The 14,469-nt window shown below is 43.7% G+C and overlaps 17 non-coding genes across 17 annotated transcripts; all 17 read left to right on the forward strand.

The window, feature by feature from the left end:
- Positions 1–1,821: 1,821 nt before the first annotated feature.
- Positions 1,822–1,892, forward strand: trnag-ccc (transfer RNA glycine (anticodon CCC)). Its single transcript has one exon. It is a non-coding gene; the product is annotated as a tRNA-Gly (tRNA).
- Positions 1,893–2,158: 266 nt separating this feature from the next.
- On the forward strand, positions 2,159–2,229 carry trnag-gcc (transfer RNA glycine (anticodon GCC)). The gene has a single exon. It is a non-coding gene; the product is annotated as a tRNA-Gly (tRNA).
- A 915-nt stretch (positions 2,230–3,144) lies between these two features.
- Positions 3,145–3,215, forward strand: trnag-ccc (transfer RNA glycine (anticodon CCC)). The gene has a single exon. It is a non-coding gene; the product is annotated as a tRNA-Gly (tRNA).
- Positions 3,216–3,483: 268 nt separating this feature from the next.
- trnag-ccc (transfer RNA glycine (anticodon CCC)) lies at positions 3,484–3,554 on the forward strand. The gene has a single exon. It is a non-coding gene; the product is annotated as a tRNA-Gly (tRNA).
- A 266-nt stretch (positions 3,555–3,820) lies between these two features.
- Positions 3,821–3,890, forward strand: trnag-gcc (transfer RNA glycine (anticodon GCC)). Its single transcript has one exon. It is a non-coding gene; the product is annotated as a tRNA-Gly (tRNA).
- A 1,600-nt stretch (positions 3,891–5,490) lies between these two features.
- On the forward strand, positions 5,491–5,561 carry trnag-gcc (transfer RNA glycine (anticodon GCC)). The gene has a single exon. It is a non-coding gene; the product is annotated as a tRNA-Gly (tRNA).
- Positions 5,562–6,816: 1,255 nt separating this feature from the next.
- Positions 6,817–6,887, forward strand: trnag-gcc (transfer RNA glycine (anticodon GCC)). Its single transcript has one exon. It is a non-coding gene; the product is annotated as a tRNA-Gly (tRNA).
- Positions 6,888–8,010: 1,123 nt separating this feature from the next.
- Positions 8,011–8,081, forward strand: trnag-ccc (transfer RNA glycine (anticodon CCC)). Its single transcript has one exon. It is a non-coding gene; the product is annotated as a tRNA-Gly (tRNA).
- A 608-nt stretch (positions 8,082–8,689) lies between these two features.
- trnag-gcc (transfer RNA glycine (anticodon GCC)) lies at positions 8,690–8,759 on the forward strand. The gene has a single exon. It is a non-coding gene; the product is annotated as a tRNA-Gly (tRNA).
- A 929-nt stretch (positions 8,760–9,688) lies between these two features.
- trnag-ccc (transfer RNA glycine (anticodon CCC)) lies at positions 9,689–9,759 on the forward strand. The gene has a single exon. It is a non-coding gene; the product is annotated as a tRNA-Gly (tRNA).
- A 260-nt stretch (positions 9,760–10,019) lies between these two features.
- Positions 10,020–10,089, forward strand: trnag-gcc (transfer RNA glycine (anticodon GCC)). The gene has a single exon. It is a non-coding gene; the product is annotated as a tRNA-Gly (tRNA).
- A 601-nt stretch (positions 10,090–10,690) lies between these two features.
- On the forward strand, positions 10,691–10,761 carry trnag-ccc (transfer RNA glycine (anticodon CCC)). Its single transcript has one exon. It is a non-coding gene; the product is annotated as a tRNA-Gly (tRNA).
- Positions 10,762–11,998: 1,237 nt separating this feature from the next.
- Positions 11,999–12,069, forward strand: trnag-ccc (transfer RNA glycine (anticodon CCC)). The gene has a single exon. It is a non-coding gene; the product is annotated as a tRNA-Gly (tRNA).
- Positions 12,070–12,667: 598 nt separating this feature from the next.
- On the forward strand, positions 12,668–12,738 carry trnag-ccc (transfer RNA glycine (anticodon CCC)). The gene has a single exon. It is a non-coding gene; the product is annotated as a tRNA-Gly (tRNA).
- A 269-nt stretch (positions 12,739–13,007) lies between these two features.
- trnag-gcc (transfer RNA glycine (anticodon GCC)) lies at positions 13,008–13,078 on the forward strand. The gene has a single exon. It is a non-coding gene; the product is annotated as a tRNA-Gly (tRNA).
- A 922-nt stretch (positions 13,079–14,000) lies between these two features.
- On the forward strand, positions 14,001–14,071 carry trnag-ccc (transfer RNA glycine (anticodon CCC)). Its single transcript has one exon. It is a non-coding gene; the product is annotated as a tRNA-Gly (tRNA).
- Positions 14,072–14,337: 266 nt separating this feature from the next.
- trnag-ccc (transfer RNA glycine (anticodon CCC)) lies at positions 14,338–14,408 on the forward strand. Its single transcript has one exon. It is a non-coding gene; the product is annotated as a tRNA-Gly (tRNA).
- The last annotated feature ends 61 nt before the right edge of the window (positions 14,409–14,469 follow it).

The following is a 14,469-nucleotide window of genomic DNA, read 5'->3' on the forward strand; positions in this document are numbered from 1 at the left end:
GGTCATGCATGTTAGCTCCATTTTGATTTTTGGTGCACTAGGCAGCCCAAGAGGCTGTGATCCCTGTTTGATGGAAAGAGGATAAATTACCATTATGTTGACACTTGTGAAAACATAATGTGGCCATGCAGACTGATTTTTTTCAGTGGGGCATATCAAGCACGTCACATTGGTGGTTCAGTGGTAGAATTCTCGCCTCCCACGCGGGAGACCTGGGTCCGATTTCCGCCATGCTGTTTTCCTTTATTACATTCAAAACTAGTCCTCTGCACAAAAGGGCATGGTTGTGTGAAGGCAAAGCTCATTTCTGTGATGTTAACTTCTAGATTTCAGTCATGCATGTTAGCTCCATTTTGATTTTTGGTGCACTAGGCACCCAAGAGCTGTGATCCCTGTTTGATGGAAAGAGGATAAAATTACCATTATTTGACACTTGTGAAAACATAATGTGGCCATGCAGACTGATTTTTTTCAGTGGTGGAATTGAAGGCACGTCATGCATTGGTGTTCAGTGGTAGAATTCTCGCCTGCCACGCGAACCCGGTTCGATTCCCGCCAATGCAGCTTTCTTTATTACAATTCGAAAAGTCCTTGCACAAAGGGCATGTATGTGTGAAGGCAAACAGTTCATTTCTGGGATGTTAACTTCTTGATTTCGGCCATGCATGTTAGCTCCATTTTGATTGTTGGTGCACTAGGCAGCCCAAGAGGCTGTGATCCTTGTTGATGGAACATGGATAAAATTACCATTATGCTGACACTTGTGAAAACATAATGTGGCCATGCAGACTGATTTTTTGGTGGGGCATATCAACCGCACGTCACGTTGGTGGTTCAGTGGTAGAATTCTCGCCTCCCACGCGGGAGACCTGGGTCCGATTCCCAGCCAATGCATGTTTGCTTTATTACAATTCGAAACTAGTCTCTGCACAAAAGGGCATGTATGTGTGAAGGCAAACAGTTCATTTCTGGTGATGTTAACTTCTGATTTCAGTCATGCGTTAGCTCCATTTTGATTTTTGGTGCACTAGGCAGCCCAGAGGCTGTGATCCCTGTTTGATGGAATCGATAAAATTACCATTATGTTGACTTTTGAAAACATAATGTGGCCATGCAGACTGATTTTTTTCAGTGGGGCATATCAAGGCACGTCAAGCGTTGGTGGTTCAGTGGTAGAATCTCTCGCCTCCCACGCGGGAGACCTGGGTCCGATTCCCAGCCAATGCATGCTTGCTTTATTACAATTCGAAACTAGTCTCTGCACAAAAAGGGCATGTATGTGTGAAGAAACAGTTCATTTCTGGTGATGTTAACTTCTTGATTTCAGTCATGCATGTTAGCTCCATTTTGATTTTTGGTGCACTAGGCAGCCCAAGAGGCTGTGATCCCTGTTTGATGAAAAGGATAAAATTACCATTATGCTGACACTTGTGAAACATAATGTGGCCATGCAGACTGATTTTTTTCGTGGTGCATATCAAGGCACGTCAGCATTGGTGGTTCAGTGGTAGAATTCTCGCCTCCCACGCGGAGACCTGGGTCCGATTCCGCCAATGCATGTTTGCTTTATTACAATTCAAACTAGTCTCTGCACAAAAAGGGCATGTTGTGTGAAGGCAAAACTTCATTTCTGGTGATGTTAACTTCTTGATTTCAGTCATGCATGTTAGCTCCATTTTGATTTTTGGTGCACTAGCAGCCAAGAGGCTGTGATCCCTGTTTGATGGAAAGAGGATAAAATTACCATTATGTTGACACTTGTGAAAACATATGTGGCCATGCAGACTGATTTTTTTTCTGGTGGAACTTGAACCTTATCCAGCGTTGGTGGTTCAGTGGTAGAATTCTCGCCTCCCACGCGGGAGACCTGGGTCCGATTCCCAGCCAATGCATGTTGCTTTATTACAATTCGAAACTAGTCTCTGCACAAAAAGGGCATGTATGTGTGAAGCAAACAGTTCATTTCTGGTGATGTTAACTTCTTGATTTCAGTCATGCATGTAAGCTCCATTTTGATTTTTGGTGCACTAGGCACCCAAGAGGCTGTGATCCCTGTTTGATGGAAAGAGGATAAAATTACCATTATGTTGACACTTGTGAAAACATAATGTGGCCATGCAGACTGATTTTTTTCAGTGGGGCTATCAAGGCACGTCAAGCATTGGTGGTTCAGTGGTAGAATTCTCGCCTGCCACGCGGGAGACCTGGGTCCGATTCCCGGCTAATGCAGCTTTCCTTTATCACATTCGGAAAAAGTCCTTGCACAGAAGGGGCATGTTTGTGTGAAGGCAAACACTAATTTCTGGTAATGTTAACTTCTACATTTCAGCCATTCATGTTAGCTAAATTTTGATTGTTGGTGCACTAGGCACGTCAAGAGACTGTGATCCGTGTTTGATGGAAAACGGAAAAATTACCGTTTTTCTGACACTTGTGAAAACATAATGTGGCCATGCACTGATTTTTTTCGTTGGTGGAATTTGAACCGTCCAGCGTTGGTGGTTCAGTGGTAGAATTCTCGCCTCCCACGCGGAGACCTGGGTCCGATTCCCAGCCAATGCAGTTTTGCTTTATTACATTCGAAACTAGTCCTCTGCACAAAAGGGCATGTATGTGTGAAGGCAACAGTTCATTTCTGGTGATGTTAACTTCTTGATTTCAGTCATGCATGTTAGCTGCCATTTTGATTTTTGTGCACTAGGCACCCAAGAGGCTGTGATCCCTGTTTGATGGAAAATGGATAAAATTACCATTATGCTGACACTTGTGAAAACATAATGTGGCCATGCAGACTGATTTTTTTCAGTGGGGCATATCAAGCACGTCAAGCATTGGTGGTTCAGTGGTAGAATTCTCGCCTGCCACGCGGAGACCCGGGTCGATTCCCGGCCAATGCAGCTTTCCTTTATCACTATTCGGAAACAGTCCTTGCACAAAAGGGCATGTTTGTGTGAAGGCAAACACTAATTTCTGGTAATGTTAACTTCTACATTCAGCCTTCATGTTAGCTAATTTTGATTGTTGTGCACTAGGCACTGTGATGTTTGATGGATACGGAAAAATTACCGTTTTTCTGACACTTGTGAAAACATAATGTGGCCATGCAGACTGATTTTTTCGGTGGTGGAACTTGAACCTTATCCAGCGTTGGTGGTTCAGTGGTAGAATTCTCGCCTCCCACGCGGGAGACCTGGGTCCGATTCCCAGCCAATGCATGTTTGCTTTATTACAATTCGAAACTAGTCTCTGCACAAAAAGGGCATGTATGTGTGAAGGCAAACAGTTCATTTCTGTGATGTTAACTTCTTGATTTCGGTCATGCATGTTAGCTCCATTTTGATTTTTGGTGCACTAGGCAGCCCAAGAGGCTGTGATCCCTGTTTGATGGAAATGGATAAAATTACCATTATGCTGACACTTGTGAAAACATAATGTGGCCATGCAGACTGATTTTTTTCAGTGGGGCATATCAAGGCACGTCAAGCATTGGTGGTTCAGTGGTAGAATTCTCGCCTCCCACGCGGGAGACCTGGGTCCGATTCCCAGCCAATGCATGTTTTCTTTATTACAATTCAAACTAGTCTCTGCACAAAAAGGGCATGGTTGTGTGAAGGCAAAAAGCTCATTTCTGGTGATGTTAACTTCTAGATTTCAGTCATGCATGTTAGCTCCATTTTGATTTTTGGTGCACTAGGCAGCCCAGAGGCTGTGATCCCTGTTTGATGGAAAGAGGATAAAATTACCATTTGTTGACACTTGTGAAAACATAATGTGGCCATGCAGACTGATTTTTTTTCAGTGGGCATATCAAGGCACGTCAGCATTGGTGGTTCAGTGGTAGAATTCTCGCCTGCCACGCGGAGACCCGGGTCCGATTCCCGGCTAATGCAGCTTTCTTTATCACTTCGAAAAAGTCCTTGCACAGAAGGGCATGTTTGTGTGAAGGCAAACAACTAATTTCTGGTAATGTTAACTTCTACATTTCAGCCATTCATGTTGCTAAATTTTGATGTTGGCACTAGGCACCCAAGAGACTGTGATCCCTGTTTGATGGAAACGGATAAAATTACCGTTTTTCTGACACTTGTGAAAACATAATGTGGCCATGCAGACTGATTTTTTTCAGTGGGGACATTTGAATCCATCGTTGGTGGTTCAGTGGTAGAATTCTCGCCTGCCCACGGGAGACCTGGGTCCGATTCCCAGCCAATGCATGTTTGCTTTATTACATTCGAAACTAGTCTCTGCACAAAAAGGGCATGTTTGTGTGAAGGCAAACAGCTTCATTTCTGGTGATGTTAACTTCTTGATTTCAGTCATGCATGTTAGCTCCATTTTGATTTTTGGTGCACTAGGCAGCCCAAGAGGCTGTGATCCCTGTTTGATGGAATAGGATAAATTACCATTATGTTGACACTTGTGAAAACATAATGTGGCCATGCAGACTGATTTTTTCAGTGGTGCATTTGAACCTTATCCACGTTGGTGGTTCAGTGGTAGAATTCTCGCCTCCCACGCGGAGACGGGTCCGATTCCCAGCCAATGCATGTTTGCTTTATTACAATTCGAAACTAGTCTCTGCACAAAAAGGGCATGTATGTGTGAAGGCAAACAGTTCATTTCTGGTGATGTTAACTTCTTGATTTCAGTCATGCATGTTAGCTCCATTTTGATTTTTGGTGCACTAGGCAGCCCAAGAGGCTGTGATCCCTGTTTGATGGAAAGAGGATAAAATTACCATTATGTTGACACTTGTGAAAACATAATGTGGCCATGCAGACTGATTTTTTTCAGTGGGGCATATCAAGGCACGTCAAGCATTGGTGGTTCAGTGGTAGAATTCTCGCCTGCCACGCGGGAGACCCGGTCCGATTCCCGGCTAATGCAGCTTTCCTTTATCACTATTCGAAAAGTCCTTGCACAGAAGGGCATGTTTGTGTGAAGGCAAACAACTAATTTCTGGTAATGTTAACTTCTACATTTCAGCCATTCATGTTAGCTAAATTTTGATTGTTTGTGCACTAGGCACGTCAAGAGACTGTGATCCGTGTTTGATGGAATACGATAAAATTACCGTTTTTCTGACACTTGTGAAAACATAATGTGGCCATGCAGACTGATTTTTTTCGGTGGTGGAATTTGAACCGCATCCAGCGTTGGTGTTTCAGTGGTAATTTCTCGCCTCCCACGCGGGAGACCTGGGTCCGATTCCCAGCCAATGCATGTTTGCTTTATTACAATACGAAACTAGTCTCTGCACAAAAGGGCATGTATGTGTGAAGGCAAACAGTTCATTTCTGGTGATGTTAACTTCTTGATTTCGGTCATGCATGTTAGCTCCATTTTGATTTTTGGTGCACTAGGCAGCCCAAGAGGCTGTGATCCCTGTTTGATGGAAAAGGATAAATTACCATTATGCTGACACTTGTGAAAACATAATGTGGCCATGCAGACTGATTTTTTTCAGTGGGGCATATCAAGGCACGTCAAGCATTGGTGGTTCAGTGGTAGAATTCTCGCCTGCCACGCGGGAGACCCGGGTCCGATTCCCGGCTAATGCAGCTTTCCTTTATCACTATTCAAAAAGTCCTTGCACAAAGGGGCATGTTTGTGTGAAGGCAACAACTAATTTCTGGTAATTTAACTTCTAGATTTCAGCCATCATGTAGCTCCATTTTGATTTTTGGTGCACTAGGCACGAGTTTGAAGGTGTTATGGAAAACATAAATTACCGTTTTTCTGACACTTGTGAAAACATAATGTGGCCATGCAGACTGATTTTTTCGGTGGTGGAACTTGAACCTTATCCGCGTTGGTGGTTCAGTGGTAGAATTCTCGCCTCCCACGCGGAGACCTGGGTCCGATTCCCAGCCAATGCATGCTTGCTTTATTACAATTCGAAACTAGTCTCTGCACAAAAAGGGCATGTATGTGTGAAGGCAAACATTCATTTCTGGTGATGTTAACTTCTTGATTTCGGTCATGCATGTTAGCTCCATTTTTGATTTTTGGTGCACTAGGCAGCCCAAGAGGCTGTGATCCCTGTTTGATGGAAAACGGATAAAATTACCATTATGCTGACACTTGTGAAAACATAATGTGGCCATGCAGACTGATTTTTTTCGGTGGTGCATATCAGGCACGTCAAGCGTTGGTGGTTCAGTGGTAGAATTCTCGCCTCCCACGCGGGAGACCTGGGTCAGATTCCAGCCAATGCATGTTTGCTTTATTACAATTCAAAACTAGTCTCTGCACAAAAGGGCATGGTTGTGTGAAGGCAAAGCTCATTTCTGGTGATGTTAACTTCTAGATTTCAGTCATGCATGTTAGCTCCATTTTGATTTTTGGTGCACTAGGCAGCCCAAGAGCTGTGATCCCTGTTGATGGAAAGAGGATAAAATTACCATTATGTTGACACTTGTGAAAACATAATGTGGCCATGCAGACTGATTTTTTTCAGTGGGCATATCAAGGCACGTCATGCATTGGTGGTTCAGTGGTAGAATTCTCGCCTCCCACGCGGGAGACCCGGGTCCGATTCCCAGCTAATGCGCTTTCCTTTATCACTATTCGGAAAAAGTCCTGCACAAAGGGCATGTTTGTGTGAAGGCAAACACTATTTCTGGTAATGTTAACTTCTACATTTCAGCCATTCATGTTAGCTAAATTTTGATTGTTGGTGCACTAGGCACGTCAAGAGACTGTGATCCCTGTTTGATGGAATACGGATAAAATTACCGTTTTGTGACACTTGTGAAAACATAATGTGGCCATGCAGACTGATTTTTTTCAGTGGGGCATATTAAGGCACGTCAAGCATTGGTGGTTCAGTGGTAGAATTCTCGCCTGCCACGCGGGAGACCCGGGTCCGATTCCCGGCTAATGCAGCTTCCTTTATCACTATTCGGAAAAAGTCCTTGCACAGAAGGGGCATGTTTGTGTGAAGGCAAACACCTAATTTCTGGTAATGTTAACTTCTACATTTCAGCCATTCATGTTAGCTAAATTTTGATTGTTGGTGCACTAGGCACGTCTCCCACGCTTGAGTACCTGGTACGATTTCCCAGCCATGCATGCTTTGCTTTATTACATTCGAAACTAGTCTCTGCCAAAAGGGCATGTATGTGTGAAGGCAACAGTTCATTTCTGGTGATGTTAACTTCTTGATTTCGGTCATGCATGTTAGCTCCATTTTGATTTTTGGTGCACTAGGCAGCCCAAGAGGCTGTGATCCTGTTTGATGGAAAATGGATAAAATTACCATTATGCTGACACTTGTGAAAACATAATGTGGCCATGCAGACTGATTTTTTTCAGTGGGGCATATCAAGGCACGTCAAGCATTGGTGGTTCAGTGGTAGAATTCTCGCCTCCCACGCGGGAGACCTGGGTCAGATTCCCGCCAATGCATGTTTGCTTTATTACAATTCAAAACTAGTCTCTGCACAAAAGGGCATGGTTGTGTGAAGGCAAAAAGCTCATTTCTGGTGATGTTAACTTCTAGATTTCAGTCATGCATGTTAGCTCCATTTTGATTTTTGTGCACTAGGCAGCCCAAGAGGCTGTGATCCCTGTTTGATGGAAAGAGGATAAATTACCATTATGTTGACACTTGTGAAAACATAATGTGGCCAGCAGACTGATTTTTTTCAGTGGGGCATAATCAAGGCCGTCAGCATTGGTGGTTCAGTGGTAGAATTCTCGCCTGCCACGCGGGAGACCTGGGTCGATTCCCGCTAATGCAGCTTTCCTTTATCACTATTCGAAAAGTCCTGCACAGAAGGGGCATGTTTGTGTGAAGGCAAACAACTAATTTCTGGTAATGTTAACTTCTACATTTCAGCCATTCATGTTAGCTAATTTTGATTGTTGGTGCACTAGGCACGTCAAGAGACTGTGATCCGTGTTTGATGGAATACGGATAAAATTACCGTTTTTCTGACACTTGTGAAAACATATGTGGCCATGCAGACTGATTTTTTTTCAGTGGTGGAATATGAACCGCATCAAGCGTTGGTGGTTCAGTGGTAGAATTCTCGCCTCCCACGCGGGAGACCTGGGTCCGATTCCCAGCCAATGCATGTTTGCTTTTATTACATTCGAAAAGTCTCTTGCACAAAAGGGGCATGTATGTGTGAAGGCAACCAACTCATTTCTGGTGATGTTAACTTCTTGATTTCCGTCCATGCATGTTTAGCTCCATTTGTATTGTTGGTGCACTTTTTAGCACCCAAGAGGCTGTGATCCCTGTTTGATGGAAAGGATAAAATTACCATTATTCTGACACTTGTGAAAACATAATGTGGCCATGCAGACTGATTTTTTTCAGGTGGTGGAACTGAACCTTATCCAGCGTTGGTGGTTCAGTGGTAGAATTCTCGCCTCCCACGCGGGAGACCTGGTCCGATTCCCAGCCAATGCATGTTGCTTTATTACAATTCGAAACTAGTCTCTGCACAAAAGGGCATGTATGTGTGAAGGCAAACAGTTCATTTCTGGTGATGTTAACTTCTTGATTTCAGTCATGCATGTTAGCTCCATTTTGATTTTTGGTGCACTAGGCAGCCCAAGAGGCTGTGATCCCTGTTTGATGGAAAGAGGATAAATTACCATTATGTTGACACTTGTGAAAACATAATGTGGCCATGCAGACTGATTTTTTTCAGTGGGGCATATCAAGGCACGTCAAGCATTGGTGGTTCAGTGGTAGAATTCTCGCCTGCCACGCGGGAGACCCGGGTCCGATTCCCGCTAATGCAGCTTTCCTTTATCACTATTCGGAAAAGTCCTTGCACAGAAGGGGCATGTTTGTGTGAAGGCAAACAACTATTTCTGGTAATGTTATTCTACATTTCAGCCATTCATGTTAGCTAATTTTGATTGTTGGTGCACTAGGCACGTCAAGAGACTGTGATCCGTGTTTGATGGATACGGAAAAATTACCGTTTTCTGACACTTGTGAAAACATAATGTGGCCATGCAGACTGATTTTTTTCGGTGGGGAACTTGAATCTTATCCAGCGTGGTGGTTCAGTGGTAGAATTCTCGCCTCCCACGCGGGAGACCTGGGTCCGATTCCCAGCCAATGCATGCTTGCTTTATTACATTCGAAACTAGTCTCTGCACAAAAAGGGCATGTATGTTGAAGGCAAACACATTTCTGGTGATGTTAACTTCTTGATTTCAGTCATGCATGTTAGCTCCATTTTGATTTTTGGTGCACTAGGCAGCCAAGAGGCTGTGATCCCTGTTTGATGGAAAATGGATAAAATTACCATTATCTGACACTTGTGAAAACATAATGTGGCCATGCAGACTGATTTTTTTCAGTGGGGCATATCAAGGCACGTCAAGCATTGGTGGTTCAGTGGTAGAATTCTCGCCTCCCACGCGGGAGACCTGGGTCCGATTCCAGCCAATGCATGTTTGCTTTATTACAATTCAAACTAGTCTCTGCACAAAAAGGGCATGGTTGTGTGAAGGCAAACAGCTCATTTCTGGTATGTTAACTTCTAGATTTCAGTCATGCATGTTAGCTCCATTTTGATTTTGGTGCACTAGGCAGCCCAAGAGGCTGTGATCCCTGTTTGATGGAAAGAGGATAAATTACCATTATGTTGACACTTGTGAAAACATAATGTGGCCATGCAGACTGATTTTTTTCAGTGGGGCATATCAGGCACGTCAAGCATTGGTGGTTCAGTGGTAGAATTCTCGCCTCCCACGCGGGAGACCTGGGTCCGATTCCCAGCCAATGCAGCTTTCCTTTATTACAATTCGAAAAAGTCCTGCACAAAAGGGCATGTTTGTGTGAAGGCAAACAACTATTTCTGGTATGTTAACTTCTACATTTCAGCCATGCATGTTAGCTAATTTTGATTTTTGGTGCACTAGGCGCCAAGAGACTGTGATCCGTGTTTGATGGAATACGGATAAAATTACCATTATTTGACACTTGTGAAAACATAATGTGGCCATGCAGACTGATTTTTTCAGTGGGGCATATTAAGGCACGTCAAGCATTGGTGGTTCAGTGGTAGAATTCTCGCCTGCCACGCGGGAGACCTGGGTCCGATTCCCGCCAATGCAGCTTTCTTTATCACAATTCGGAAAAAGTCCTTGCACAAAAGGGCATGTTTGTGTGAAGGCAACACTAATTTCTGGTAATGTTAACTTCTACATTTCAGCCATGCATGTTAGCTCCATTTTGATTTTTGGTGCACTAGGCAGCAAGAGGCTGTGATCCGTGTTTGATGGAATACGGATAAAATTACCGTTTTTCTGACACTTGTGAAAACATAATGTGGCCATGCAGACTGATTTTTTTCAGTGGGGCATATTAAGGCACGTCAAGCATTGGTGGTTCAGTGGTAGAATTCTCGCCTGCCACGCGGGAGACCCGGTCCGATTCCCGGCTAATGCAGCTTTCCTTTATCACTATTCGGAAAAAGTCCTTGCACAGAAGGGGCATGTTTGTGTGAAGGCAAACAACTAATTTCTGGTATGTTAACTTCTACATTTCAGCCATTCATGTAGCTAAATTTTGATTGTTGGTGCACTAGGCACGTCAAGAGACTGTGATCCGTGTTTGATGGAATACGGAAAAATTACCGTTTTTCTGACACTTGTGAAAACATAATGTGGCCATGCAGACTGATTTTTTTCGGTGGTGGACTTTGAACCGCATCCAGCGTTGGTGGTTCAGTGGTAGAATTCTCGCCTCCCACGCGGGAGACCTGGGTCCGATTCCCAGCCAATGCATGTTTGCTTTATTACAATTCGAAACTAGTCTCTGCACAAAAAGGGCATGTATGTGTGAAGGCAAACAGTTCATTTCTGGTGATGTTAACTTCTTGATTTCGGTCATGCATGTTAGCTCCATTTTGATTTTTGGTGCACTAGGCAGCCCAAGAGGCTGTGATCCCTGTTTGATGGAAAATGGATAAAATTACCATTATGCTGACACTTGTGAAAACATAATGTGGCCATGCAGACTGATTTTTTTCAGTGGGGCATATCAAGGCACGTCAAGCATTGGTGGTTCAGTGGTAGAATTCTCGCCTCCCACGCGGGAGACCTGGGTCAGATTCCCAGCCAATGCATGTTTGCTTTATTACAATTCAAAACTAGTCTCTGCACAAAAAGGGCATGGTTGTGTGAAGGCAAAAGCTCATTTCTGGTGATGTTAACTTCTAGATTTCAGTCATGCATGTTAGCTCCATTTTGATTTTTGTGCACTAGGCAGCCCAAGAGGCTGTGATCCCTGTTTGATGGAAAGAGGATAAAATACCATTATGTTGACACTTGTGAAAACATAATGTGGCCATGCAGACTGATTTTTTTCGGTGGTGGAACTTGAACCTGTTATGGCATTCTGTCAGTGGGTAGAATTTGTGAACGCGGAAAGACCTGGTGAACAAAATAAAGACATGCTGTAGACTGGATTAAAAGTTGGCTATTCGGTGAAAGGTTTAATTATTTCTCGAGAGAAACAAACAAAAGTGACGAAATGGCAGTTCACAATTCAACAGATTCAGTGACACCACAACATTCTGTGATACAATCGTAATAACTTCTTTATATGCAGTCACCCAGAGGAAACCAACCCTTGTTGTGGAACCATTTTTAATCAAACATACAATCAGTGGACCTCAGGCAGACGTTGGAGCTCTTACGTATTTCTGAATCTGTCCCTCGTGTGTCCAAGTGTCTTGCCGGTCATTCTATTTTAGTTACAAAAGGACATCTGTCTCTTGGACAGGCTTGGTCCTCGCCCTGGACCTGCTATGAGTACACACCGTTCTAGGCACTGTTTTCTGTCAGCTCCACGTCATCTATCTTCATTGGAAATGCAAATTCATACTTATCCAGTTTTCCTCCTACAAGATGATCCACTGAGGACAGATACAGAACCAAATACTCTGAGAGGCATTGGAAATTATTATGTTATTAATACGAAAATCATTGTTACAGTAATTTTCCCATTCAACCTTATCCAGCGTTGGTGGTTCAGTGGTAGAATTCTCGCCTCCCACGCGGGAGACCTGGGTCCGATTCCCAGCCAATGCATGTTTTCTTTATTACAATTCGAAACTAGTCTCTGCACAAAAAGGGCATGTTGTGTGAAGGCAACAGTTCATTTCTGGTGATGTTAACTTCTTGATTTCAGTCATGCATGTTAGCTCCATTTTGATTTTTGGTGCACTAGGCAGCCCAGAGGCTGTGATCCCTGTTTGATGGAAAGAGGATAAAATTACCATTATGTTGACACTTGTGAAAACATAATGTGGCCATGCAGACTGATTTTTTTCAGTGGGGCATATCAAGGCACGTCAAGCATTGGTGGTTCAGTGGTAGAATTCTCGCCTGCCACGCGGGAGACCTGTCCGATTCCCGAATGCAGCTTTCCTTTATCACATTCGGAAAATAGTCCTTGCACAAAAGGGGCATGTTTGTGTGAAGGCAAAACTCATTTCTGGTATGTTAACTTCTACATTTCAGCCATTCATGTTAGCTAAATTTTGATTGTTGGTGCACTAGGCACGCCAAGAGACTGTGATCCGTGTTTGATGGAATACGGAAAAATTACCGTTTTCTGACACTTGTGAAAACATAATGTGGCCATGCAGACTGATTTTTTTCGGTGGTGGAACTTGAACCTTATCCAGCGTTGGTGGTTCAGTGGTAGAATTCTCGCCTCCCACGCGGGAGACCTGGGTCCGATTCCCAGCCAATGCATGTTTGCTTTATTACAATTCGAACTAGTCTCTGCACAAAAAGGGCATGTATGTGTGAAGGCAAACAGTTCATTTCTGGTGATGTTAACTTCTTGATTTCAGTCATGCATGTTAGCTCCATTTTGATTTTTGGTGCACTAGGCAGCCCAAGAGGCTGTGATCCCTGTTTGATGAAATAGGATAAAATTACCATTATGTTGACACTTGTGAAAACATAATGTGGCCATGCAGACTGATTTTTTTCAGTGGGGCAATATCAAGGCACGTCAAGCATTGGTGGTTCAGTGGTAGAATTCTCGCCTGCCACGCGGGAGACCCGGGTCCGATTCCCGGCTAATGCAGCTTTCCTTTATCACTATTCGAAAAAGTCCTTGCACAGAAGGGCATGTTTGTGTGAAGGCAAACAACTAATTTCTGGTAATGTTAACTTCTACATTTCAGCCATTCATGTTAGCTAAATTTTGATTGTTGGTGCACTAGGCACGTCAAGAGACTGTGATCCGTGTTTGATGGAAACGGATAAAATTACCGTTTTTTCTGACACTTGTGAAAACATAATGTGGCCATGCAGACTGATTTTTTTCGGTGGTGGAATTTGAACCGCATCCAGCGTTGGTGGTTCAGTGGTAGAATTCTCGCCTCCCACGCGGGAGACCTGGTTCCGATTCCGCCAATGCATGTTTGCTTTATTACAATTCGAAACTAGTCTCTGCACAAAAGGGCATGTATGTGTGAAGGCAAACAGTTCATTTCTGGTGATGTTAACTTCTTGATTTCGGTCATGCATGTTAGCTCCATTTTGATTTTTGGTGCACTAGGCAGCCCAAGAGGCTGTGATCCCTGTTTGATGGAAATGGATAAAATTACCATTATGCTGACACTTGTGAAAACATAATGTGGCCATGCAGACTGATTTTTTTCAGTGGGGCATATCAAGGCACGTCAAGCATTGGTGGTTCAGTGGTAGAATTCTCGCCTCCCACGCGGGAGACCCGGGTCCGATTCCCGCCAATGCAGCTTTCCTTTATCACTATTGGAACTAGTCCTTGCACAAAAGGGCATGTTTGTGTGAAGGCAAACAACTAATTTCTGGTAATGTTAACTTCTACATTTCAGCATTCATGTAGCTAAATTTTGATTTGTTGTGCACTAGGCACGTGTTTGATGGGATACAGGAAAAATTACCGTTTTTCTGACACTTGTGAAAACATAATGTGGCCATGCAGACTGATTTTTTTCGTGGTGGAACTTGAATCTTATCCAGCGTTGGTGGTTCAGTGGTAGAATTCTCGCCTCCCACGCGGGAGACCTGGGTCCGATTCCCAGCCAATGCATGCTTTGCTTTATTACAATTCGAAACTAGTCTCTGCACAAAAGGGCATGTATGTGTGAAGGCAAACAGTTCATTTCTGGTGATGTTAACTTCTTGATTTCGTCATGCATGTTAGCTCCATTTTGATTTTGGTGCACTAGGCAGCCCAAGAGGCTGTGATCCCTGTTTGATGGAAAGGGATAAATTACCATTATGTTGACACTTGTGAAAACATAATGTGGCCATGCAGACTGATTTTTTTCAGTGTGGCATATCAAGGCACGTCAAGCATTGGTGGTTCAGTGGTAGAATTCTCGCCTCCCACGCGGGAGACCTGGGTCCGATTCCCAGCCAATGCATGTTTGCTTTATTACAATTCAAAACTAGTCTCTGCACAAAAAGGGCATGGTTGTGTGAAGG

This window comes from Etheostoma spectabile, unplaced genomic scaffold (assembly GCF_008692095.1).
Source record: "Etheostoma spectabile isolate EspeVRDwgs_2016 unplaced genomic scaffold, UIUC_Espe_1.0 scaffold00019299, whole genome shotgun sequence".
Taxonomy (NCBI): Eukaryota; Metazoa; Chordata; class Actinopteri; order Perciformes; family Percidae; genus Etheostoma; species Etheostoma spectabile.